The sequence below is a fragment of the Prionailurus bengalensis genome, chromosome A3 (assembly GCF_016509475.1).
Source record: "Prionailurus bengalensis isolate Pbe53 chromosome A3, Fcat_Pben_1.1_paternal_pri, whole genome shotgun sequence".
Classification (NCBI taxonomy): Eukaryota; Metazoa; Chordata; class Mammalia; order Carnivora; family Felidae; genus Prionailurus; species Prionailurus bengalensis.
In genome coordinates, this window is record NC_057354.1 from 122,897,370 (window position 1) to 122,924,216 (window position 26,847).

The following is a 26,847-nucleotide window of genomic DNA, read 5'->3' on the forward strand; positions in this document are numbered from 1 at the left end:
AGTTAATAGAGTGCAGAGACAACCTATGGAGTGGGAGAAAATATTGCAAACCATACATATGATAAGGGATTAATATCCAAAATATGTAAGAAAAACAACTCAGTAACAATAAATAAATAAATATCCTGATTTAGAAATGGGCAAAGGATTTGAATGGACATTTCTCAAAAGAAGATATACAGGTGGACATCACTAATTATCAAGGAAATGCAATTCAAAACCAACAAGATAGCACATCAAACCTGTAGAATGGCTATTAACGAAAAGATAAAAGATTGCCAGAGTTGGTGAGGATCTGGGGAAAATGGACCCCTTGTATACTGTTGGTACATTGCTGAATGTAAATTGGTATAACCATTATGCAAACTATTATGGACATTCCTAAAAACTTAAAAGTAGAACTACTATATGACAACAATTCCATTTCTGGGTATACACTCAAAAGAAATCAGATTCTTAAACAGATATCCATACTCCCATGTTTATTGCAGCATTATGCACAATGGCCAAGACATGGAAACAACCTAAACTCCTGTACATGGATGAATGGATAAAGGAAATGTGGTGTGTGTGTGTGTGTGTGTGTGTGTGTGTGTGTGTGTACAGAAAGGAATATTATTCTGCTTTAAAAAAGAAGGACATCTCAGCTGACATCTCTTGTGTTGATCTCTTCGTCTTGAGGTGTTGTGTTCTCCATGAATCTTTGCCATCCCAATTTGATTCTATGATCTGAGGGCAAGGTCTGTGTCTTTCATTTCCCAGAACCCCCTTCTGTGCTGGTTACAGAAGATGGCCATAATGGGAATTGGGGATGATAATGATGTCTGGTCCACTGAGCTTTAGTAAACTTCAGTAAGGTAGGTGGTAGCCATTGTCGGGCAAAATCACTGAGTAGTGTTTTCTCATGACGGTAGGTGTTCAACACAGATGCTGACTGGATGAATCCTTAGGTAGAGTGTGATAACATGGCATATTAGAGATCGCATAGATTTTTCTATAAAAAGAATCAGGTTCCAATCCCAGGTCCACTGTTCATAAATGTTGGAAAAGTCTCTTAATTCCTCTCAATCTGTTTCTTTATTTGTAAAACAGAAATAGATCCAGGCATGCAATAAAGATCATACGTAATTTAAATAAATCCTATAGGTGTTCAGTGTGTGGTAGGTGTGATAATGACCTGCTAGGCATACACTAATAGCTCAGTAAGTCTTATCTTATCCAGAGAAGCTCCATCACCAATTCCTTGAAGCATCAGGGCCTCACACAACCTACCTGGTTCTGACTAGCCAGGCCTACTTAAGGTTTTTAAAGGATTTGTCGGCTTGCTGGGAACAAATTAAGATCCTGCTCATAGTTCTATTCTAGCGAAAGTGCCCCAGAGGGCTTTGACATATCCCCCTCAGCTCTGCCACCTCCTTACCTCTTGCCTGGAGGCTCCTTTCTGTTCCCTGATTTTGCTGAGAGAATGGTTAATGAAGAGGAAGCCTCAGATCCTTGTGTCATTGTTCTTTGTTTTGTATTTTGTTTTGTTTTGCTTCGTTTTTGCACTTGAAAACAAGCAGAGGGCCTACGTTTTCTTCAGGCATCTTGGAATGAGCAGGATTTAATTACTGCTGAAGGGCTGGTACAAAAGGTTATCCAACAGTGTGCGATCTTATTTGGCACTGAACTTTGAAGCAGAGAATTATGGATTGTGGAACAAGATACAACCGTCTGCTGCTGTCTCAGAGCCGGGAATATAGAATTTAGAGGAAACTGGGTTAGAGCTGATGGGACCTCTCAGGGAGGTCAGAAAGAAACTAACTAGCCATCCATAAAGCTGTCGGAGCAGTTATTTGAAGGAAAAGGCCGAGGCTTCTCTTCCGTGTTTCTAAAAACTTCAAATAAAAATAGACAATTCTGCATTGACATAGATATGAAATGGGCAGCAATTGAGGGCATCAAACTCAGAAATGAAACTGAGGTAACCTGTCATCGCTCTGAGGAAAAACTGTGAAATTGGTAGCCATGACCCAAGCTGGGGAGATGCTGAACGAGGGAAGAATTTTTCTTTCATACTTATCTAAAGCCACAAGAGAAATGGGATGACCAGGGAGTTGAGGAAGGGAAAGGAGTCATGACACTATTGTTACAAATGCAGGGCAAAGCGTGGAGCCAAGTGTCCATCATTCCTTCAGTTTTACCTTGAAGAGGCAGAGCTGAGCTGCTTGCTGACGTTGGAGAATTGTACCTCTCATGTTCCTTTCCTAACTGTCAGACCATTTGGCATTTTGTGATATGGCATTCGAAAGCCTACACTGAGTCTTGATAAAATTGGGAAGTATACCTATAGGTCCTTCTCTCTGCGTTTCCTTGGGTGAGTGTTGTTCGCCAATCTCCTACTCATCCCAAGTATCCAAACTATTTAATATTCCTGCAAGTCTGTATTAGCTATGAGACAAGCTGTTAATTATCTAACCTCCTGCAAGTCTGCAAAGTTTCAAACACCAAGTGTCTTTTCACTGTATAGAATAGTGGTAGATAAAGCAAGATAGTTGAACTACATAAACCCTCTGACATCTCCTTGAGTTTTGCTACTGGTCAATTGACCCTGGGAAGGTTACTCAAAGAGAGAACTTATTCTCTCTTCTCTGACGGTTATCTGTATCCACTATAGGGTACCAATGGGATTATCAGGCTTGCCCCAGCTTCTCAGTCTAGTTTCTAAGCACTTTCCCTAGGGAACCTCACATCTTTGAATAGGTCTGGCTATTACAAAGGTTTCCTTGCTAGCAGAGTGAAAAGTTTGCAAATCTACTGATTCATCTGGCCCATTTACAAAGGGTTGGTGTTAGTTTCATCAAAGTGTAACATTTTCTTGGATGCTCATTTTTAACAAAAACATATCCATTTGGCTACAAGGATGACCTTTTCTGCCTCCTTACCCCTCCACGCAGGAAGTCTTCATTTCCTGATGCCTGCTGCTAATATAGGACACATGTTGAAATGTTTATGCTAATTAGGCTTTGATTGGAATCTTAGAAACAAGTTAAAAATGACAGGTTTTATCCCATTGATGAATTAATTAATGAAATGAAATCACTTTATGCTGTTTGAAATCAGCTCTCTGATTTTTGCAAAAGCAAGCCAGGAGGATTTTTCTACTCTAAAACCCAGTAGTTTTTATGCAGAAAGCCATGAAGGACTTTTATATGTTTTCGGGTGGAAGTGCTGAAGGATAAGAAAGGATCATTCTTTTGGCGAACAAGTGACTAGCAACGGTAGATTATAAAAGCAGGCATTCATTCATGTGACTGTGTGTGTATGAATGAGAAGGAGGTATTGAAAGAGCAGGTAGAGAGATCAGTGGCCTATGTCTGTGATTCTAATAAGCTGAAAATTTCCCAACAGAATCCTATTTGGAATTCAGCTCTTTGATGATGTCTCTGTATTCTGGTTCTCCAGAGAAACAGTACCAATAGGATACATAGGTACCAGTAGGATTGAGTACCAATAGGATGGGAATACATATACAGTATATCCTATTGAGGAATTGGCTTGCACAAATATGGAGGTTGAGAAGTGATGTGAATGATCTGCCTTCTGCAAGCTGGAGACTCAGGAAATCGGTGGTGTGATTCTAATCCAAATCTGAAGGCCTGAGAACAAGGGGAACTAATGGTATAAATCTCAATCTGAGGAGAGAAGACCAATGTCCTAGCTCAAGCAGTCAGGCAGGAAGCAAAAAGGGCAAAATCCCTCCTTTCTTTGCCTATTTGTTCTAACCAGGTGGTCAAGGGACTGGGTGCTCATTCACATTGGGGAGGGTAACCTGCTTTATAGAGCCCACTGATTCAAATGGTAACCTCCTCTAAAAACACCTTTACAGAGATACACCCGGAAAGAGTGCTTAATCTGGGTACTTGTTGACCCTACCAAATTGACTCATACAGTAAACCATCACAAAACTTGTCCTGAATAATATAACATGCTGGTGAGGTTGTTCACAATGGATCAGGGCCCTAAAAGAAGTCCACTTTTTAAAAACTTAAAAATATTATATATATATATATATATATATATATATATACACACACACACACACACACACACATATATACATATATATACATACATACACTATATATATATATACACACACACACATATATATATATATCTCCTCAGGAGTAAACATGAAATAGCCTGATTCTGCAGGGAATTAGTCTTTTCACTTGAATCATTTGACCATCAGAAACTAAAAGCTCATCCTATGATGAACAATGGGTGTGCAAATACCATAGAGTAACCTGGTTAGTTTAATAACCTCACATTGCAGAGCATCCTAAAAAGGGTGAGGGTCTTGTCCCAGATCACACATTCTGCCTCATGGTGAAATGAGACAAAATGCATTATTTCTTCATCTGTTTTAGGCTCTTTCTACTGTTTTGATTGTGTGAAACAATGCACCGTAATAATGTCAGAAGAAATAATCATTCAAGGAAATTGAAGTCCAAAAACAAAACATGAATTGCCTGAGGCCACCCAACAGATTGTGATAGACACAGACTATATGCCAGGACATTCAACAAAGCCATAATGAGCAAATTCAGACTTGGTTTCTATTGGCCTATTTAGTCTCTGAGTTAATGTTTGCAGTGAGTTTTAAAATAAGCGCCCCCCAATACATGACAACGTGTTTGTACGTTCATAAGTCACACATTTCACTGTTCAGTCAGGCTGAAAAAACACACTTTTGTCCTCAATGACTATGATTTAGATAGACCTTGTATTTAAGCAGTAATTCCTGGTGTTGCAAGTCCTGAGATTGCAAAAGTCTTTAACAGATTCATTAATGTTCTTTCTTCACAGGGAAAATAGCCAGAGCTTAACACAGTTTAATTCCAATGAGCATATAATTTGGATTTAGGATATGCATGTCATTATGCTTGGTGCTGCCTAAAATAGAAAGATGAGTAAGTTCTGGACCTTGCATTCTACAGACTATGTATTTAAGGGAGTAAATGTGTAAAAAAAAAAAAAAAGTAACTTTGATACAAAGCAGAATGAACCCTGTTCTCTAGGAGAGGTACATACAGTAGGCTGTGGGACTTACTAATCAGGAACAATTTAATGGGCCAGGGGTGTCTGAAACATTGCATGAAGCAATAGTATTTATGTAAAGCTTAAAATATTTGTGAGATTTTTGCCTGGAGAAAAGGGAAAGGCAGCCCTTTTAAACCATGGGAACAGTATGGAAAAAGTCCTATGTACAAGAAAAGGAAAGGCATGTATGGGTGAAGTACAAATAACTAGTTAAGACCATGACAATGTTTGGAAGATACACACAGACACATACAGCCATGTTTACGTATATATTCTAGATTGAAGCTTATAAGCTACTTGAATTGCCAACGTGTACATATGGAGGTCAGATAATGACTCGTTCTTTGTGTAATGAGCAATTATTTTCTAGGATTGAGAATGAGTTCAGCATTCATGGGGTCAAGCCTCCTCCCTTGCCCTAAGATGACACAATGGTAGCCTGCGGCAGCAACACAACCGTGATAAATGTAAGGAAGTCTTGCATTGCTCTGCCACATGCTTTCAGGTAGCCATGCTGGCTTCATTGTATTAGAGAGATGGATAAATTTAGCCTGCACCTATAATTTAAATGACTGGCAATTCACTAACTATTTAAGTGCGTTTGGCAGAAAACATATTTATTTTCTGGCTTTAAACTGCAAAAGAGTCTTTATAATTCACACCAGATTTGGAACCTGTTCAGAAACACTTAGTTAAATTAATGAGATATTACCTACTACTGTTTTTCAATAGCTTCGGTCATGGTATCCAGTGGAGGCTGTGTTTTTGGAGACCCTGTTAGATCCAAACCCAACTCAGGGACTTGTTTCTAATTGGTAAGAAGGCATATGACTGATTTGAGCAATTTCTTTTGAGAACTCTACATAATGCACGCTTGCTGTATTTATTGTAAATTGGCATCATGGATGTAGTTGGTAGGGGCCAGGATTTGTACACTCATTGACCTCTTCTCAAGTTTGCTCCCTGCATAGTCCATCTACCTTACATACTTTTGTACATGAACATAAATAGAACCTCAGCAGAGACTGGCTAAATGTGATATTATTCTAATGAGAATAGTCATACTATTAGCGTCCAATGGTTTTTCATTGCTCTGGGATAAATATTTTACTTACCTTTCCCATAATATTGCAGAATTTCCTTCTAAGCAGGTTAGTAATTGTATCATATTCAGCTATACTTTCAGACTCCTGGAAAGGAAGTTTTTGCTTCCCCAGACAAGCCTTAAGCCAAGAAATACTTAAGCTACTTAAGTATTTCATGAAATACTGGAAAAATATTCCACTCAATATTTTTAGATGTAAATATTCTTCATATGTCATTCAAAAAATAAATAGAATCATGTAATATGGAACTATAATACCGGATTTGCAATAGACATCATTGTAAAACATTCTTCTTGTAGTAGAAAGAAGTCAATGCTAATATAAAGATGACATCTTAGATTAGGTCTCTCTACTGCACGCTGTCCTATAATATCAGAAAGTATCCATACAAAAATTTGTCAAATTAAATGATAACTTTCTTGCTCACAGCTGAGGAGTGACTCTAAGTTTGAAATATTATGATTGGTTGTAAGAGCAAGTATTGTTTTATTTTTGCTGATATCTCTAATATCAGGAGAGGCCTTTCTTCCCTGAAAGCCCTTTAATGACAGTAACAAGCTTACCTTCCCATCCTGTATCCAGGAAGAGAATACTTTAATTAAGAAGAAAGGGAAATGGAGGGGGTGGGTCAGTATAATTTGTTGAGGGGCAAGATCATAGGTTCAGGTAGAAGTAAAATCCTCGATCTGCCATAGCTCACTCCTCTAACCCTGTTAAAGGCTTTTGGCCCAATATATAATCACGGGAACATCATGGGGTTCATTTAGAGTTCAAGGCCTGGATTTCCTTAGTTGTATTTCCAGCTGTTAGCCTGCCGGCTGCTGGAAGAAGAGAGTGGAAGATTGTTAGGAACACATGCTCAGCACAGGTCTCACTGGGTATAACAGAAATTAGGAGCATGCCTCCCCCCACCCCCCAATCCCAGTGAGGGAGTAGTTTCTGCTAGGTCCTGAAAGGTGGCCAGGAACAGGGGGCCTTGCACTGGGAATGGAGATCTTTGATTCAAGATTGGGTAAAATACATAATTTTTTATATACCACCCCCCAGATTCCATAGAACACGTTTCTATTTTAAATCTAGTGCAATAATGCAGGAAGAATTTTGTAATCATTAAGAAGAGAATTTGAATTAAGCTTTTATTCTATTTTCTTTTGCTCTTGAAGCCAAACTTCTGCCCAATTTGTCGATTCCAAAGGAAAAGACAACTAATCCTTCTAACAGAAATCATCAGGATTTCTTAAGCATAAAAATGAGTAAGAGAGGGTGGGGGGGAAGGATTTCTGCATGAAAGTTAATTTTATGATATTGCAGCATAAATTGTGACCTGGCAGTTCCTTCTGCAGTTTAATAGAACTGGCAGCAGGCTCCATGACTTAAGCAGACTCTGTATAATGAGAAGCAAAGACAAATCGGTGTGAAGGACAGGAAGAAGGGCATTACTGCTTCCCTCCTGGAAGATTAAAAATAGTAAAATATTGCAACCAGAATTTATCTAAAAGGAGATACTATCTCAGAATGAGGGGGGAAAAGGATTTTAAAAGACCGCCATTGCCCAGTGTTTGCTGAACAGAGCCAGAGAGCCTGGTGCTGCCATTTGAAAGAAGTCTGTGAGGGTTGACCATGCTCCCAAAGACCTGGTGGCAGGTAATTTCTGACATTATAATTTTGAAATGGGACAATTTTCTAAAGCATAATTAGAGTAAAATGAGTATATTACTCCTTCCGCACAGTGAAACGCAGGCAAGAGGTTGGGTATACTAAATAAATGAGAGAGTTTATTGTCACAGGACAAGAGTCAGTCTGCACTGTCAACCAGGCAGGTGACTTCCTCAGAGTGCTGTCCTGAGGAGCCCGAGCACGTGTGACAGGCCTGCTCTGAGCTCCGTATCCACAGGAGCTATATCAGAGCAATTTCCAAAATTACACAGGGCATGCAGCTTCTAAATCTCCTAGCAGAACAGCCATATTATCCTGAGGACTTGCAATAACAGGAATTATATGCAATTTTCTGATAATGACTCCATTAATGTGAGTCACTGCTGACAATACAATTTGTTAAACATCGCTGGATTCCTAAGTCTTGCATTCTGTCACTCTGAAATCCATCTTTACCAGCACTGCCATCATCACAGTGGCTGTCATTGTCATCATCTTTATCAGCATCAGCATCAGCATCATCGCCGGCATCAGCATCATCAGAATAGCTGCGGACGTGTTTAGGTTCACCAATATTACCTTTTCTTAATTTCACCGACATTTTAAAAGGGGGGGGGGGGAAGCCCATGTCTTTATCTGTTCAGGTATCAGTTTTGTAGTCGATGTGTTTGATTCCTTCTTTGGGAAGCTAGGATCCCAAATTAATTAAATTTGGACCAGATATAGCTTAACTTTAAATTGTCCTTTATATCAAGGGAAACTGCCTTGGCAATCAGGTGCTTCCAACGAGTGCCTGTAAATACCCATTATTGTACATTCTAATATAGCTGGACATAGAATAGAACCTACAGCTCATGGTCTATCTGATTTACTAATTGGGAGCAGCAAGTGCACCTAGTGTTTTGAACCTGAATTAATTAACCAAAACTGATTAAATTGTCTTTGAGCTATTCAAGGGAGTGACACCAAAGGCAGAATTGAATGAGAAAAGGACTATTTAACTTTTTTTAATCACAAAGGTCAGCCTTTTTATGTAGCAGATCATTAGAAAGTCTTCAAAGGTGGAAAGAAACCAACAAAACAGCCTAAGCTTCCCATACAAATATGTAATCTGCTTCTCCTTCAACCAGCTTCCCTTCCAGTGATGAGGCCTTCTCCCAGGACACATGCCTTTGTCTGAAGAAGTATATTTTTGCTTACCGAATTTGCTCATTCTATGGAGTTTTCTGTTCTGTACATGAAGCTACCTCTTGAGCTTTATTTCCTCATTAATCCTGAAGCCACCACCAACTAACTGCCTTTGTGACATTCCTGTGTTACCACCCTTGTCTCCTCAGTGGCCACGCTGCCTCTACTTCCTCTTCCTTCCAGCTCAAGGTGAAGAGTAAGCCAAACTAACATAGGAAAGTATTTTTATCTCATTATCCCCTTGCTCAAGAAAATGCCATAGTCCTCTCATTGCCTAGCGAACACAATTATAACTCCATCTTCAGTTTCCAGGGCTTGCTGGAAGCTGGATTCAGAGACACAACATATCATGCTGATGGGGACATGCTTGCTTTGCTCAGATTAGGCTGGGCCCTGCCAGTCCCGTTGTCACTTCTGATCTCTGATTGGTTTCCTCATATCCTCCCCGCACCCCCACCCTGCCACCCCACTCCCAGCAAATAAAATGCACATACAGAATGTTCCACTCCTTCCTTTGTCTGCAGGAAACCACTGATACTTTGGAGAGAAAGAGAAGGAGGGACAAGAGAAGGAAGGATATGAATCATTCCTCCCTTCCTTAGGGATTTTCTTCTTCTTTTTTTGTTTTTTTAAAGATTTTTTTTTAATGTTTATTTATTTTGAGAGAGAGAGAGAGAGAGAGAGAGAGAGAGAGAGAGAGAGAGATTGAGACAGAGAGAGAGAAAGCGAGAATGAGTGGGGTAAGGGCAGAAAGACATACGCAGAATCCAAAGTAGTCTCCAGGCTCTGAGCTGTCAGTACAGAGCCCAGTGTGGGGCTTAAACCCACCAACCCTGAGAACATGACCTGAGCAGGAAGTCAACACTTAACTGACTGAACCACACAGGCGCCCCAGGGTTTACTGCTTTTTTTATTCTAAACCACTTTATGTCTTTCTCCTAAATACCTGAATGAGAGTGTTAGGTCTTCACACAAATGTACTTGGTAAACAGTTTAAAATTTTGTCTTTATTTTTTTCTTGTTTGTTTTTTGAGAATCAGTTTGAGAAATGGCCCTTTAAAGATTATTGCTGGATGTTTTGTAAAATTTTGATAGAAAACATCCATTATGTTCTTCAGTAACATTCATATTTTTTAAAAACCTGACATACTAAGTGGAAGTCTCTTTAATTTGTTTGTAGGTCTCTTTTAATGACACTTTATGATTTAACATATTAAATTTGTCTTTTACTTTGATGGCTGGAAAGTTTAGCTCAAATTTTATTCTCATTTTCAGTAGCTTCTAACCCACGGTTTTTAAAAACAATTATTTCCAAAATCAAGCCCATTTCTTTCATTACTTAGCTTTTCCCCTTATGATGTAGTTTAGACATTATGTTTGTGCCCTTGTAATCCATCTGAAGCCAAGTCTTGGAGTCTCTACAAGGGATCCGAATGGTAAAGCTACACAGAGATATTTGTCAGGCATGTTCTTTTTGATTGCAGATCATTGTTATTTCTCTTGAAAAATCCAGTGTGTGCTTCCTGAAAAACAATGAAAATAATGGAGGCTTCTTTAAGTAAAAAGTGCACTGGTTCCCAAGGCCTCCCACTTCCTCCCACTCCTCCAAAGTCCTCCCAAGTCCTCCCACTCTTTGGTTGCCCCTCTTCTCTCCTGTGTCACCAACTTTCTCCCTCTCCTGAGTCTTTTCCAGCAGCATGCACTCACCTGTGTATCCTACACCATCTTTTAGGTGGAATAGAACCAGTTTTTTGTTTTATCACTTCAACTAGTGCCCTCCCTTGCCATCCATTGTTCTTATGCAAAGTTGTGCATACCATTCTATGTCTGAAATTCTGTGGTGGCTCCCCGTGGCACCTAGGATAAAACAAAATGCTCTTCCATACCACACAAGACTATTATCTGATCCCTACCTTTACTCCAACTTCATTTAATGCCATTCCTCTCTTCTAATTGCCAGGAGGTAATTCACTCAGTGTCTAAAATATATCACACCTTTTCTTATTCAAAGGTTTTACTAATTCATATATGATTTTGTCTGCTTCTGGTCTCCTTCCCTATACTGACCACATGTTGAAACTTTCCTGTCCTTTAGAAGTAATCATAAATATCACTTCCCCTAAGAGGCCTTCCATGACTACCTTAGAGTAATAAATTCATTACCAGCCTCACAGCCTGATTTTCCTGTCATCTATGCTGCTTTTTACAACATGTATTATTTTCATCTGTTTATATTTTATCTGCCTCTCTGAATTTGATTAACCTCCAATTTAATTTAACCTCCAAGAGGTTAGAAATAGTGCCTAGCTTATGCCTTCATGCTTGCATGAGAATTCTCCATTAGTATCAGGGAATGAATGGATGAATGAATGGATTGGGCAAATTAATTACAAGACAAGGTTTCCTCATCACATTGCTACTCCAACTTGTACTTCCCATTCTCCCAAAGGAAATCACAGTTAAGACTTTGCTATGTGTCCTTTCATGTTTCTACTTGAGTCATTATTTTAATAGTCATGTCTTTGTGGAATGTTTCTTCCTCTCCACTAATCCACATCCTTGTCATTATTCAATAATTACTTCAATTTCTCACTCTCCCTGAAGACTTCTGATTCACTTTATCCTATTTGCATCCTTCTTGTTTTGAATTCCTATCTCCTGATTAAAATATCACATACTTGCTCACTGAACAAATAACCCCAGCTCCTCATCACCTCTGCACCCACGGCCCTGTGTTAGCGATTGATTACATTATTTTATATAGTTTTCTTAAAATTCCATTTTGCAGATGCAAACATTGAGACTGAGCATGATAATTCCAAATTGGAAAAAACCAAATGTCTGCCAAGATGTTAATGGATGAACAAAATGTGTTTTATCCATGCAATGGAATGCTACTCAACAATAAAAGGGAAAAATACTGATGAACACAATAATATTGATGAATCTCAAAAATAAGTATGCTGACTAAAATAAGCCTGATGAAAAAACATACATACTATAAGATTCTATTTCTTAAAAATTCTAGAAAATACAAATTTATAGGTTTTGAGAGTACGTCAGTGGTTGCTTAGAGTCAGGGGGGAAAGGATGGATTCAAAAGAATCACAAAGAAATTTTGGGAGGAGATAAGAATGTTCTGTGTCTTTGTTGTGACATCAGTTTCACTTGCATATGATTCACTGGTTGCACAGGTGTATATATCTGTTAAACTCATCAGAGTTTACACTTGTAATGTGTGCAGTCTACTCTATAAATCGTATGTCAATAAAGTTATTTGAAAGAAACCCTGAAGCTTTGAAAGTCTGAATAAGTTGATTAAAGTTTCATAGCTTCATAACAGACTTAGAAACACAAAGCTCATGTTCTTAACTGATCTGAATTACTACTTTGAAATTATTTGTTATTATGTGGTATAATTACATTTTTGCTTAAAAATTTCCTTGACTGACAAAAGAAAATATAAACTAGGGTCACCTGGGTAACTTGGTAATTTAAGTATCTGACTCTTGATCTCAGGTTGTATTTTCAGTTTCATGAGTTCAAGCCCTGCATTGGGCTCCACACAAAGTGTGGAGCCTACTTAAAAAAAAATAAATATATACGTGTATGTATATATGTATACACATACATATATATATTTATTTTTATAAACTATAATATATACACATATATGTATAATATATACATACACATATGCATAATATACACATAAATGTATATATACATACATGTATAATATATACACACATGTATATAATACATATATGTATACACATACATGTATATATACATACATGTGTATATTTTTGTAAACTATAATACATACATGTATATACATATATGTATAATATATAACCTATATATGTATAATATATGTATATATATGTATTATACCTTATATATTATAGTTTATAGATATATATGTTAACTATAAACTTATTCAAAGCAACATGAATATAGATTACATTCATATCCTGAGGCAACCTACATTATGCTAAATGCATAATGTGTGTGATATAAATAAACTAATTGATTATTAAACCACACATGTGAATAATTTATTGATGAATGATCAGATTACTTTTTCCAAATATGGCCTTTATAATACCTCCTGTTCCACATGTGACCTCTATTAAGAATTGATCTTAAAAAAAAAAAGAATTGATCTAGTTTCCCTTTTGAATTTGGATGTATTTGTGATAGTTTCAACCAAACTATGTGACTTATAAGGCTACATCATAATATTTGATACAGTTTCTTCCTTGTCTGCTGAAATATTTACACGTGGAGTTTCAGCCTGCCATGGAAGAGGTCCCTCATTGGGCTCTAAAGAAGGCACACCACAAGGAGAGGGCATGTTTAGGCATTCTAACTGGCATTCCAGTTATTCAAATCATCCCAGCCAAGGCACCAGCCATAAGAGTAAACAAGTCTTCAGACAATTCTGGTCCCCAGTGGTTGTGTCACTCCTGCCTTTGTGTCTTCCCATCAGGGGCCCTAGATGTGATGGAGCAGAGATCAGTCATTCTCAGAGAGCCCTGTCCTAATTCCTGTCCTACAAAACCTGTGACTGTAAGAAATAATTATTTTAACAGCTAAATTATTTACTATAAACTTAGAACATAAACTCAGTACCACAAATAGGGTTCTACTGTTGTTAAAACTTAAACATATGGTATTGGCTTTGGAACAGGGCACCTGGTATAAGCTGAAAGGTCCTTTAATGCTATTTCTGCAAGTTAGTATATTAGTTAAAGCAAGGCAGAACTTGAGACTTTTCATAAAATCTAGCAGGGCTTCAGAAAATTGGGAAGTAAGGCTGTCAGGACAGTAAGGAAATTGTTATTGGAGGGTGGAAAATAAAAGGACTCTTGTTATGTAGTGGCAGAAATTTTGCAAAACTATCATCTGTGTTGATGTGAAAAATATAATATTTATCTATATTAACTGATGGATTTGGCTAAGGAAATTTTCAGGCAGTTTTTGAAAGTACCCACTGATTTAGCTGCATATAAGAAGATGCAGAGAGGAGAAAGAGAAGTGAACAAAAAAACACTTTATATTTTTGAGCAAAGTTTAAAGGAAATATAGAGGAGCTAGGACTTATTGGGCTCAAAAACAAAGCTATTTTTCACCTCTTATCTCACAGTAAGTTTTTTTAATATACTTAAAAAATTTTTTTCAAATGTTTATTTTTGAGAGGTGGGGAGGGAGGGAGGAAGAGGAGCAGAGAGAGAGGTAGACAGAGAATCCAAAGCAGGCTCCAGGCTCTGAGCTGTCAGCACAGACCCCAATGCAGGGCTTAAACTTGTGAACCAATAGATCATGACCTGAGCTGAAGTGGGGAGTTTAACCCACTGAATCACCTAGGTGTCACTAATATACTTTATTTTTAAAGCAGTTTTAAGATCACAGCAAAATTGAGTGGAAGTTACAGGTATTTCCCATATACCTCATGCCCCTTCACATGCGTATCTTCCCCCATTATCAGCATCCACCACTACGGTGGTATTTTGTTACAATTGATGAACCTGTGTTGACATGCCATTATCACCTGGAGTCCATGGTTTACATGAGGGTTCACTCCTAGTGTCATACATTTTATGGATTCAGACAAATGTATAATGATTTGTATCCATCATGGTATCAGACATAGTAGCTTTTCAATTTGTTCAAGTTTTTACTAACTGTTAGAATGGAGTGGTGATTTCCCAGCTTCTTATATGCTAGAGCAGAAACAGGTGTCTCCAGAGTCCAAAAGTTTTTGGTTTATTTTCAAAGTAAGAAAGGACCTCGGGGAAAAATAAAACTGAGGGTCTATCAGAAATATGTCTTAGGATAAAGATGGAGCAGATGTATAACTGTAAAACCCCAGGAAAATTTAACAAGATGCTTTATAAACTCTTTCAGTTGCATAAATGGCCTTCTGAGGATCTTTAGGACATCTCTTGCTTAGCCTTTCTTAATAATAAATTCCTGAAGAACCTTAAGGTCATTATACTGCAACAACCCAAGGTAAGAAAAGGACTTATCTGTAAGACAGTGGTGGATATGAGTTTTGTTTGATAAAGTGGATTAGAAACTGATACATAAAAAATCCACAAAGTTTTCAAGGATACTTTTGATTAGTTTGGACCAAAAGGGGCAAGGACAGTACAAGATGAAAAGGAACACTTTGGACACCACCCCTCCCAACTCTTCACAGGCAGGAAGCAGGCAGAGAAATCTACTTGGTTGTAAACATAGGCTATTTTTTGTGAAAAAAAGAAATGTTGACCCAGAGGATGAAGCCAAGAATCCTAGATGTAGAACTAAAAGCCAGAGCAAGTAACTTCCTGGAAGTAGGATGGCACTTTTATCAAGGAACTGGGCAACATGTGCCCTGCTCAGTTTCAGAATTGCATTGAACATGGACTACCATCAAGTGCCTACAGCAATTATCTAGGGCTGACCTGCCATTGTATCTTGGGTATGAATGCATAGGATCATTCTTTCTTTTTAGTTTATAGTTCTTCATACTGAGAACTATAGTACTAAAGGTGCCATATCCAAAATGCCTCTTTTTTTAAATTTTTTATTATTTAAAAAAAAAATTTTTTTTTCAACGTTTATTTATTTTGGGGACAGAGAGAGACAGAGCATGAACGGGGGAGGGGCAGAGAGAGAGGGAGACACAGAATCGGAAACAGGCTCCAGGCTCCGAGCCATCAGCCCAGAGCCTGACGCAGGGCTCGAACTCCCGGACCGCGAGATCGTGACCTGGCTGAAGTCAGACGCTTAACCGACTACGCCACCCAGGCGCCCCCAAAATGCCTCTTGCATCTAGACATGAATTAAACAAAAATATCCTGGAATTTCTAATGGGATGAGAATATGGGATCTTGAAGGAAGAGCATCAAAGATAAACAAAGCCATATATTAATTAAAGTGGTGAAAACAGATTCTGTTCAGTCACTCCTGACACTTGGGAAGAGAGGTGAGTGGCCTCCATTTCCATGTGAGCAGAGGAGTTTGGGTGTTTTAAAAGGATAAGTGAGGGAGCAGGGAAGGAGAGCAGCAGGGCTCAAGTAAAAACTTACAAAGGTTGGTCAGTGTAAATGAGGTTAGGTCAGCTGTGTCTGCTAAGATGGCAATAATTGAAGTAAGGATTCTATTCCACAGAGACTGGGAGACTGAGGCCCTATCTTCCTGATGATTACATTTCAACAAAGCAGCTTTTAGGTCCTTGAGAAAGACACTCCTGAGTTATAGGAGATACATATATATCTCAAAGGAAGAGAGAAAGGAATCACAATTGTAAACCCTTCATAAGAGGCTGGGGCCTATCTTTAGGTGTTTGCTAGGACAAACAGTAGATTCTCCTGGCACCCTTAAGCTTTCTCAGGTCAGCTTTTTAATGGAATGCTGGGGTCATCCTAAGGACACAGCCTTATGCGGCTAGAAGCCATGCTAGAGTTTGGTCCTGTCTTAGTGCACAGGTTTGAATGGAGTCATGCTGTGCTGAGGGTTCTCCAGTTCTCAGGAGGTGAGTGCATTTTGTATGTTAGAAGATTATAAATAATTTATAGCCAGAAGTCAGACTGGAAATTTTAAAACATACCCTGCAAATTCTCTGATACTCTGACTATCAATAAAGGGCTATAATTGCCCTTCTTTTGAATCTGGGACAGCTTGTGGCTGACTGATAGATAAGATATGGCAGAAATGATGCCATGGACATCCAAGGCCAGGCCATAAAAGTCTCTGTCCACTGGAGCAGCCACACTTGGAGAATAATCTTCCATGTTAGAAGAATGGACAATTATTTCCAGAAGAATGGAAGGTTGAATAGATTAGAAGACTACAGGATGATTACTAGGTACCACTAATGGATCAGTTGAAGTATAAGTCATTCAAGTAATATTGGTAGAGTGCATAAAAGCTGATCGAATAACTGAAGTAATGAATGGATGTCTTCATAGTGGACAATGCTGTATCTGAATTGGAACAACATTAGAATTAAAATAAATTTAAGTAATTAATGATAAATTTCTGAACACAACATTTAAAACATGACAAGATAATGGATCCTAAGTTATGTAATGGTCATGTTAGGAACTTTGAAGGTATTTGAAAGTTTTCTACTAAAAACGAGAAAGGTCGCCTTGCCATGTACAAAATAGAATGGTTTGGATTCATGGTAATGATTTGTTATGTGAATCTCACTTTTAATTAATATGCACTTGTGTGCCTAGCCTTGTGAGGAGAGTATTTTCATGCATCATACACCAAAATGGCAGGTATTTTTAAATTCCTTTATACAGATGAGAAAATGCATTAATTTGCCCAAAGAAAAGGACTGGGGTTTAAGACGGGTTTTAGTAAGTCTTTACTATGACTTTTTTTTAATGTTTACTTATTTTTGAGAGACAGAGTGTGAGTTGTGGAGGGGAAGAGAGACAGGGAGACACAGAATCCAAAGCAGGCTCCAAGCTCTGAGCTGTCAGCACAGAGCCCGACACAGGGCTCAAACTCATGGACCCCAAGATCATGATGTGAACCAATGTTGCACGCTTAATCAACTGAGCCACCCAGGCACCCTTGCCATGACTTTTAAAAAGTGTTTTGTTTCAAAACATTCCACATTTTTTTTAACAGTTATTTTAACAACTGAGTAAATTAATTTTGGAAACTTACATCCTAAAAGACAGTTAATTAAACTTTCCTGAGATAGCTGAACAGCCTTCTCCCTGGACACCTTCATGCCTTTGCCCAAATGTCACCTTCTGATAGGAATGGGATCTTCCTGGAAACTTCCATTTGAATTGTATTCTGCATTCCTGGCATTCTTGTTCTCCCCTAACCTGATCTGTTTTGTTTTGTTTTTTTCTACAGTATGGATCAGGATCACTTTTGAACATACTATATTCTTTACTTATGTTTATTTATGTTTATGGTTCTCTCCCTGCCTTAGAACATAAAGCTCACAAGGTCAAGTGTTTGAATCTATTTTATTCACTTATATGAATTTAGAACTTTTAGGATAGCACCTGAGACATAGCAGGCATTCAGTACAGATTTGCTGGAAGAAAGAATTTGTGATGCTACACCATGTGCTATGTGCCATGTCTAAAATGGTGATCAGAAAGACAAAACTCCTGCTTGAGGGGGTTTATCCTGTGGTAGGAGAAATTGAGCAGAGATTTTCCCTTATGGTTCAGTGGGTTAATTCAGCTTAATTCAGCTAACTCTTTCTCTTTTATTTAGGGGCTCATAGTTCTTGATTCCTTCATCCCCTCTTTGTCTAGCTTTTCTTAAATGTTCCTATTTAGTTGGTCCAATTTTTCACTCTTATCTTCTCCTCTTATCTTTACATAATATGAAGTAAATAAACTTGAAAGGAAAGTCACTCTTTCAATGAAGCCAAAGCATAGAACAAGGTACTTCTCAGTGTCTTTTTTCTCTGCACTTTTGCAAACCCTTCATTTATCTTGTACCATCTAGTGTGGGTTAAATTCACATTTGCCAGAGCTATTCCTTGCCCTCTTGGTTCTCACTCACCCACCTTCAAGTTTCATCAGAACTTGACGGACCTATTATTGATTCTTGGGACATTTTTTTGTTCACTACCCCCCCTCCCCCATTTTCACTATTACAGTAATATTTAGTGAGTAGTACTATTTCCAGTTCTTAGATATCACCTTCAAGCAATAATAAATGATATAAATCCAGGAAACAAGATGTGTCTCGCTTACTCCAAATATATAAATGCTTATTTCCTTTTGGAACAAACCAATAATATGAACATTTCAGAGTATGCCAAGTTGGTACAAGAAACTGTCTACTTGGGAAGATAAAATTGGAGAGGGAGGTCAGTTAGACTGAGGACATTTTAAGAACAACAAGTAAAGCTTTCAGTATAAATTATGCCCTCAATTTCTGTATATTATTTTTCCTTCAGAAATGTAAAAGCTGGTAAGAGTAAGAAGTTTTGTTAGTCAACTAGAATGCCAAACTCTTGGGTGTGTGCTTTCCCACGTATGCACACATGCACACGTGGGCCCACATATACACATGCCATCACAAAGGAAAATACAAGCACACGTGTACATACAATAGTCATATTACAGAAGACACCTTTTCCTTATTATTTAGAATTTTTTAAAAATGCCTTTAACTAGTGAGGAGAGTGAAGAACTGTCAGAGAAGGATGTAGTTGACTAAGATTCTGGAGAGTGTTTGGGTTGCAGGCAGTTTCACAATAAGAATTTTGTTCTTAGTTAATTGTATCAGATCATATTAGTATATTTCTATTTTAGTTATTACTTATCTTACATTATCCAGTTTTGATTCTAATTTCTCTTACTGTCACACTATTTTTGTGTTTATGTTATACACTTTATTTTTTATAGCGTATTCTAGTATTTATTATACTTTTACAACATATGCTTAAGGATCACTTTCCCTTCCTTCATGTTCATATTGTCATCTGATAATCTTTTCCAAATAAAAATGAAATTTGTTTTATCCATTCATGGAAAACAAAACAAGCAAGTAAAAATACCTATAGGATTTTAATGGAACCATGCTCAATTTTTGAAACACTTCAAATACAAATAATAATCTAGAGAAATCTCTCATCTACTATATTAATAATTAACAAACCTAACTGAGAAAAACACATTCCAATACCAAATCATTTGGTAAGATGTAAACACTATTGACAACAAAATGAATCTTAAAAATATACACTACTTATATAAAGTAAGTGGTATGTTAAATCATGAATTGTTTTAATTTTAACAGTAAGATAAAGTCCTAAGTGTTCCTTTTGGGAACAGATACATAAAGATCATTTCTAATCTCATTATCTTTATTTAATTCTTTGTAAATTTTAATTGTTAGAATAAAACATGGAAAACTTACAAGGATAAATAAAAAGAAGATTTAAATAGCACAACATGTAAAAATATAGAAGAAGAAGTTAAAGTGTATGGATTTTGCATGGGGTTTGTACATCAGGAAGTTTATAAGATAGCAGTAATCTGCTTAGAAAAAAAAAAAGGAAATTGGTATTTCACTGACACAAGCAACAAAATTGTAAAACACGTGAAAGTGGTCTTAATAAGAGATACATGACAACTTTATAAATGCAACAGTAAAATGCAAGTTTCCAAAGACCTATGTATGCGGAATAGTCATGTTAATGTAAAAATAAAGTATGTAATATCTTTGTATTTTGCCTAAAATCCTTTATGAAAATGAGCCAGGCAACATTTAGATAATGTAATTATGATCTTAATTTTGTAATTTTTTTCTCTCTTTCTTAAGAATACATATTATTCACAAGTCAGACATCCACATTCTTCTCTCCATGATTTACTGTTTGGCATTTTCCTTTCTTCATTGTTCCCATTGTTTTTCTCCATTTCTTATTGTACTTTTTTGATGCTTCGAATAATTACCCTAATTGTTCTATTGCATATTTTTTATTTGTAGAAATGCATTGCTTTCTTTTGTTGAATGGTGTCTGTGCCCTCTTTTTTTTTTTTAATATATTTCAGAGCATCTCGAAAGTCTTTTTTTGTATATAGTGTGGAAAATCTTTTCAAGGGAAGTTTAGCTCTGATCTGTTCAAGCATTGTTGTTCCTTTGGCCACGGAACATTGTCTCATTCCCAAACTGGTATTTGCTTTAAGTTTTAATTTGCACACATATCAATAGGTATACAGACAATCCCTGACTCGTGATGGTTCAACTTACGATTTTTTGACTTTACGATGATGTGAGAATGATATACAGTGATATACAGCGATATAATATACTGTACTTCCAATTTTGAGTTTGGATCTTTTCCCAGGCTGGTGGTATGTGGTATGATCTTTTCTCGGGATGCTGGACAGTGTCAGCAGCCGCAGCTCCCAGACAGGTGCACGTTCACGAGGGTGAATCACTGATGCGCTTAACAATCATTCTACACCCACACAACTGTTCTGTTCATCACTTTCAGTGTGGTATTCAATAAATCACATGAGATAGTCAATACTTCTCATAAAATAGGCTTTGTGTTAGATGATTGTGTCCACTGTAGGCTAATGGAAGTGTTCTGATCACATGTGAGGTAGGCTAAGCTAAGCTGTGATGTTCTCTGGTTAGGTGTATTAAATGCATTTTTGACTTACAGTGTTTTTAACTCACAATGGTTTTATTGGAATGTAACCCCATTGTAAGTTGAGAAAGATCTGTACTCAGTGATTTGCTAATGTGTTCATTTGTATCAGGTGATGTTAATGCTAGTGCAGTTCAATAACAGTAGGCTGCTGATATTTCAGAAATATTTTATTAATCTTTTCCAGATTTTCTTAAGTCTTCTTCTAACCAAGAGAACATCCCTTTGGCAGGGAATTCAGGCTCACTGCAGAAAATATCACTCAGGCTATAGCCACAGTACCTGTCGATGATAAATTCACTATTAGGCTCATCAAGAGATGGGTAGACAATTGGTGCACAATGAAGCTCCCAATTAAAAAGTAGGCTACAAATAATTCATTAACCAGATATACTTTTAAAAATATGCAAGTTAAAATTCAAGAATATTTGAATGATAATACTAGCAAATGCAATGACAATCATTTTGTTAAAAAAAAACAGACGTCACATAGAAAGGGAAAATAAAAGAGAGAGAAAACATTAAAAACAAGTTTTAGAGGTACCTAACAAAACTGAGCAAAATGTACAAATAAGAGCAAAACACAAAATCAGTTATCAGATCTGATGAATATAAAAATAGAAATCTCAGATTTGAAAAACAAATATGGCTTTGAATGCAGGAACAGTGCCAGGAGAATACTAGCATGCCAATTAAGAAAACAATGTGTTTCTGGAATATGACCAAAATAAGATATCCAAACCCAAATGGATTTAAAGAAGAGATAAGAAATGGCAATACTGCCTATACATCATCATAGCATTCTGTAATTATAATTTCTGGGGAATATATTTAAAGAAAACAAGCAATAATTAGTGGGTAGTGTATAAAAGTATACTAATAAGGAATCCTAATAGGACATGCTGTTTAATTTCATCAAAATTATTATCATTTTTGCCCTAATGAATTACTGTACTCAGCCCAGATGGCTCCCTCAGAAATAGAAACAGATAAAGAGGAATAAAATAATTCCACTTTTATAGACATCAATTCACTGACATAAATAAAGTGAACACATGTGTAAATTAAAAGATACCAAACAGTTCTGAACTGCCTATGTTTCAGGAGCAATTATTGGATACATCATAGTTAGATTATGCTAACTTCAACTTGTTTTAGAAAACTTTTTGCAATATCAATATCTTTTTTTTTTTCTATCACAAAAGTGAAGGCTCTTAAAAAGCCGGCATACTGGACTAGCCTGACACACTGAATTGATAATGTTAATGCTTCAACCAGAAACAACCAGCAAAGCAGTCTGCATCCCTCTTCAGGACAGTGTTTCCATTAATAACAATTCCAAGTTTAGCTGAGGGCAGTTACCTGAGGCATACATTTTAGAAGCCCTCCAGATGTTTCAATAAATTTTATTTATTTATTTTTATTTTTTTTAAGTATTTGTTTTTGAGAGAGAGAGAGAGAAGGGGAGGGGCAGAGAGAGAAAGAGGGAGACACAGAATCTGAAACAGACTCCAGGCTGTGAGCTGTCTGCACAGAGCCTGCCATGGGGCTCGGACCCACGAACTGTAAGATCATGACCTGAGCCAAAGTTGGATGCTTAACCGACTGAACCACCTGGGCGCCCTCTCAATACATTTTAAAAGCAGGAGAAAAGTAGGGGGTGGGTCATTACATTCACAGACTCCACAGAAAACCAAAGCACTTCAGGTCTAGTTTCTTCTGCTGGGATTTGAGTCGTTATGATTGTAGACAGAGCACCTTCTCCTTGTATTCCCTTCTATGGCCCCGCATGGCACATAGGTTGTGCAAAGTTGTATGCGTGCCCTACATGTTTCCTGAATTAACTAGATACTTTGGAATCTATATATTATACTTCTGTAAGTTTTGTTGTAGACTCGAAGGAGATAAAATACTAAGAGTTTAGGCACTTGATTCCAGGCCCTGAAATAAAATACAAAAGGTGACACTTTGAGCTGGTTGAGAAAAATGTGGCTTAGAAAATTAGTACATGAACTATTCTGACATATAAAAATATTTAAAGCATATTATATGAGGGGCGCCTGGGTGGCGCAGTCGGTTACGCGTCTGACTTCAGCCAGGTCACCATCTCGCGGTCCGTGAGTTCGAGCCCCGAGTCGGGCTCTGGGCTGATGGCTCAGAGCCTGGAGCCTGTTTCCGATTCTGTGTCTCCCTCTCTCTCTGACCCTCCCCCGTTCATGCTCTGTCTCTCTCTGTCCCAAAAATAAATAAACGTTGAAAAAAAAAATTTAAAGCATATTATATGAACACTGTAGATCCTAAATAGTCCATGTCCACTCAGTATAACTTTGAAATTATTTATATAAGTATATTAATAAATACCAGAATAGAGAATTAAGAGAAGAGGACTGAATCACTCTTTGGGAAACTACTGTTTGCCAAGCACTGTATATGTTATGGTACTAATAGTTTAGAATCAGGGAAGGCCTGGGTTCAAACCATGTCTCTGCCATTGCTAGCTAAGTGATCTAAGGAAATTTACTTCCTCTCTCTAAATTTCCTCATCTATAGTATTGTGTTTCAAATTTTGAATGTTGCCTAGATGCCAGGTCCTGAAGATGCATCAGTGAACAAGACTAACACGATTCTGCCCTTATTCAACTTATAGTCTAATAGAATAATAATTTAATCATTTAAAATACATTTGTGGCACACCTATCATATGCCAAATAAAATTCTAGGCAATGATGCTACAGTAATCAACAAGAAAGAAAAGGCCCATGCTCTCATGAAGCTTACATTCTAATGGGGGAGAAAAACTTTTTTTCTAGATTTCTTTTTATATCATCATTACCTAAACATTCACAACATTATCGCTGCTACCCTTTTTGGTTCTCTAGGATTTAAAAAACATGAAAAAATTTTTATTAAAAATGTTTTTAATGTTCATTTGTTTTTCAGAGAGAGAGAGAGGGAGGAAGAGAGGGAGGGAGGGAGGGAGGATGATCTGGGGAATGGCACAGTGAGAGGGAGGCACAGAATCTGAAGCAGCCTCCAGGCTCTCAGCTATCAGCACAGAGCCAGATGAGGGGCTGGAACCCATGAACCGTGAGGTCATGACCTGAGCCCAGGTTGGATGCTCAACAACTGAGCCACCCAGCACCCCCCCCAATTTTCTTTTCTAAATAATCAGTTATTCTGATCTCTATGTGGGCCTTCAAGTGTCTGAAACAAGAGAAAGATTCCCTGGAAGTGGTGATTATACCCAGTTGTCCTTGGCCTGTGGAAATATTTTGTTCACAATCTGTTTTACTCACTTATAAACTCAATAATAAAGTCGATGCCACACAAGCAATATAGAAGAAAAATACCCTTGGTTGAGCAGCAGTACACCATCTGGAGCATGCAATGCACAGAATTAAAGGTTTTGTGGAATTTGTAGAACACAGTGATGAATATTTTTCTCTGTGTTCAGTGCATACTCAGGCATTGAAATGTTAAATCATCTCATGATTGGTTGCTACCAGTAGCACCAATTCATATCCCTGGACATCCTCTGAACAAGTCCTACCACTGATACAGTGGGATATCAGTAAATGGAGTTTAGGTACAACAGATATATGTCCTAGGGTCCCTGGTGTCTAATATATTCGTTATCATGCACGCATTCAGTTAAATGTTTGTGAAGACCTTCTTAAAGTCTAATGGGGGCTGTAAGCAAGGACACAGGCAGTGATTGTAATGCAGTACTTCTCAGAGTCCCACAGGGGGAGAAGAGCAATGTAAACATAATTTCTGGGGCCCAAAGGTCCATTGCCTTCCAAATATCTCTTCCACCTTCTTGCTCATGTTTTATATTCCAGAGGTTCAACAACGCTTTAACTAATCTTGACTGAATATGACCTGGAATTTTAATTTTTTTTCCACAGACTAGTCTTGGCTTTCTACATAGTTGCCCTGGCATCCAACTCAGAACATGTTCCTGGTTTTGACTTTGCTCCTTTCATTTGGGTACTGTCAGTTTATAGCATGATTTCATTCTTATTTGGATAGGCTACTCTACCATACCTGGCTGGATGACCTCCTTGTTTTTATATATATGCTTTTTCCTTGCAGGGTTGACTGACTAGACATAAACCTTAATTTTAATAAATTATTTAATACTTCTTAATTCTTAATTAAAAAAAAATACACAGCCGCATACACATTCCCCAAGACTACTTAGTTTAATGCTAAGAGATTAGGGCTAATCATCTTAGGTAATAGTTTCAAATTTTACTGGCTTCTATAACTGTAATTGAACTGTCAGATTTTTATTCAATTGATATGTGTTTCTTATGTTGTGCTTTAAATAAGACATGAGATTTGCAACGCTTTTAGGAGAGACTAAACAAATAAAATAATAATTTTTAGCTTATAATTGGTTTGAAGTTTTCAGCACTTAGTTTCAACATAACATTGACTTTGCTGGGCCCTCTGTTTGGAGTTTTTAACTCTCATGAGAGTACAACATTGGAGTTTTCAAGTTGGCATATCATGCACTTCACAGTGTGAACAGATTCAATCAGTTTTGTTTTGTTTTGTTTTGTTTTGGAAAAGGACAGGGAAGGAGAAATATGAAGGCATTATATCCTTATAGGATGAGAAAGAAGCATATTAAGGAGTGAAGGAAGCAAAGAATCCCATAGTTAAGGAAGCTGTGGGGAGGACAGTTGTCCTGGGTTTCACATGTCTGTGGACGGCCAGGACACCTCAAGACTGAAACATCTCATGCTGTTCTTTCTCTTGAGAGTCTGTCTCCTTTCCTTCTTCTTGATTCAATCTTCTACATTCTTAAAGATCTGTTTGAAATGTGTCATCCTATTTCAAGCCCTCTTCAACTCCCCTTTCTCTTCCAGATAGACTCTACCCTTCAACTGAATACATTGAATACAACTGAATACAGGGCAATTTTGCCTGTACTTAGTGCCATAGAGATAATTCTGTGCTTTACTCAGTTTATGTGTTTTTACTTCTCCAACTTAGGGAGACTTGGGATACAACTAACATCCCTTGGACACTCATTAGCTCTCAGGCACCATAATTGTCACACATTGCATACTGCCCTTGCAAAAGCCTTATAAGTTAAGTTAAGGACTTCCGTGATATTTTATGCCACCCTGAATTTCCTTTATAGTAATTTACAAAATATATTTATTTGGGGGATTACTTTAAATCTTTATCTTCTCTGCTAAGCTCCAGGAGAACATGCACTCTGTTTTGTTTACCTCCTCAGTATCCAGCACAGGGCTAGTACCTAATAACCAATCAATAAATATCTGTTGAGTGAATGAATAGATCAATAAAAAAAGTATTTTATGCCTATTTTATAAGTGAGGAAACTCAGTCTCAATAAAAGTAAATAACTCAAGGTCACTTAGCAAGTAGGGGCAGCGTTGTGACCAGACTGACAAACATTGATTCCATTCCAGTCAAGTCTTAGCCAGACCTCATGGCACTTTACAATCACAGGCTGAGGGATGGTCATGGAGTTCCTAAAACAGAACAGGATCAAGGTAAATACTCGTCATCTGTTTCAAGTCACATTAGGAAGACATCATTGGATCATTCATTTCTTCATTCAGAAACTATTATGCACATAACTGCCTACTTTTCTTGATTCTGGTTCTGCCTGCTGCTGTT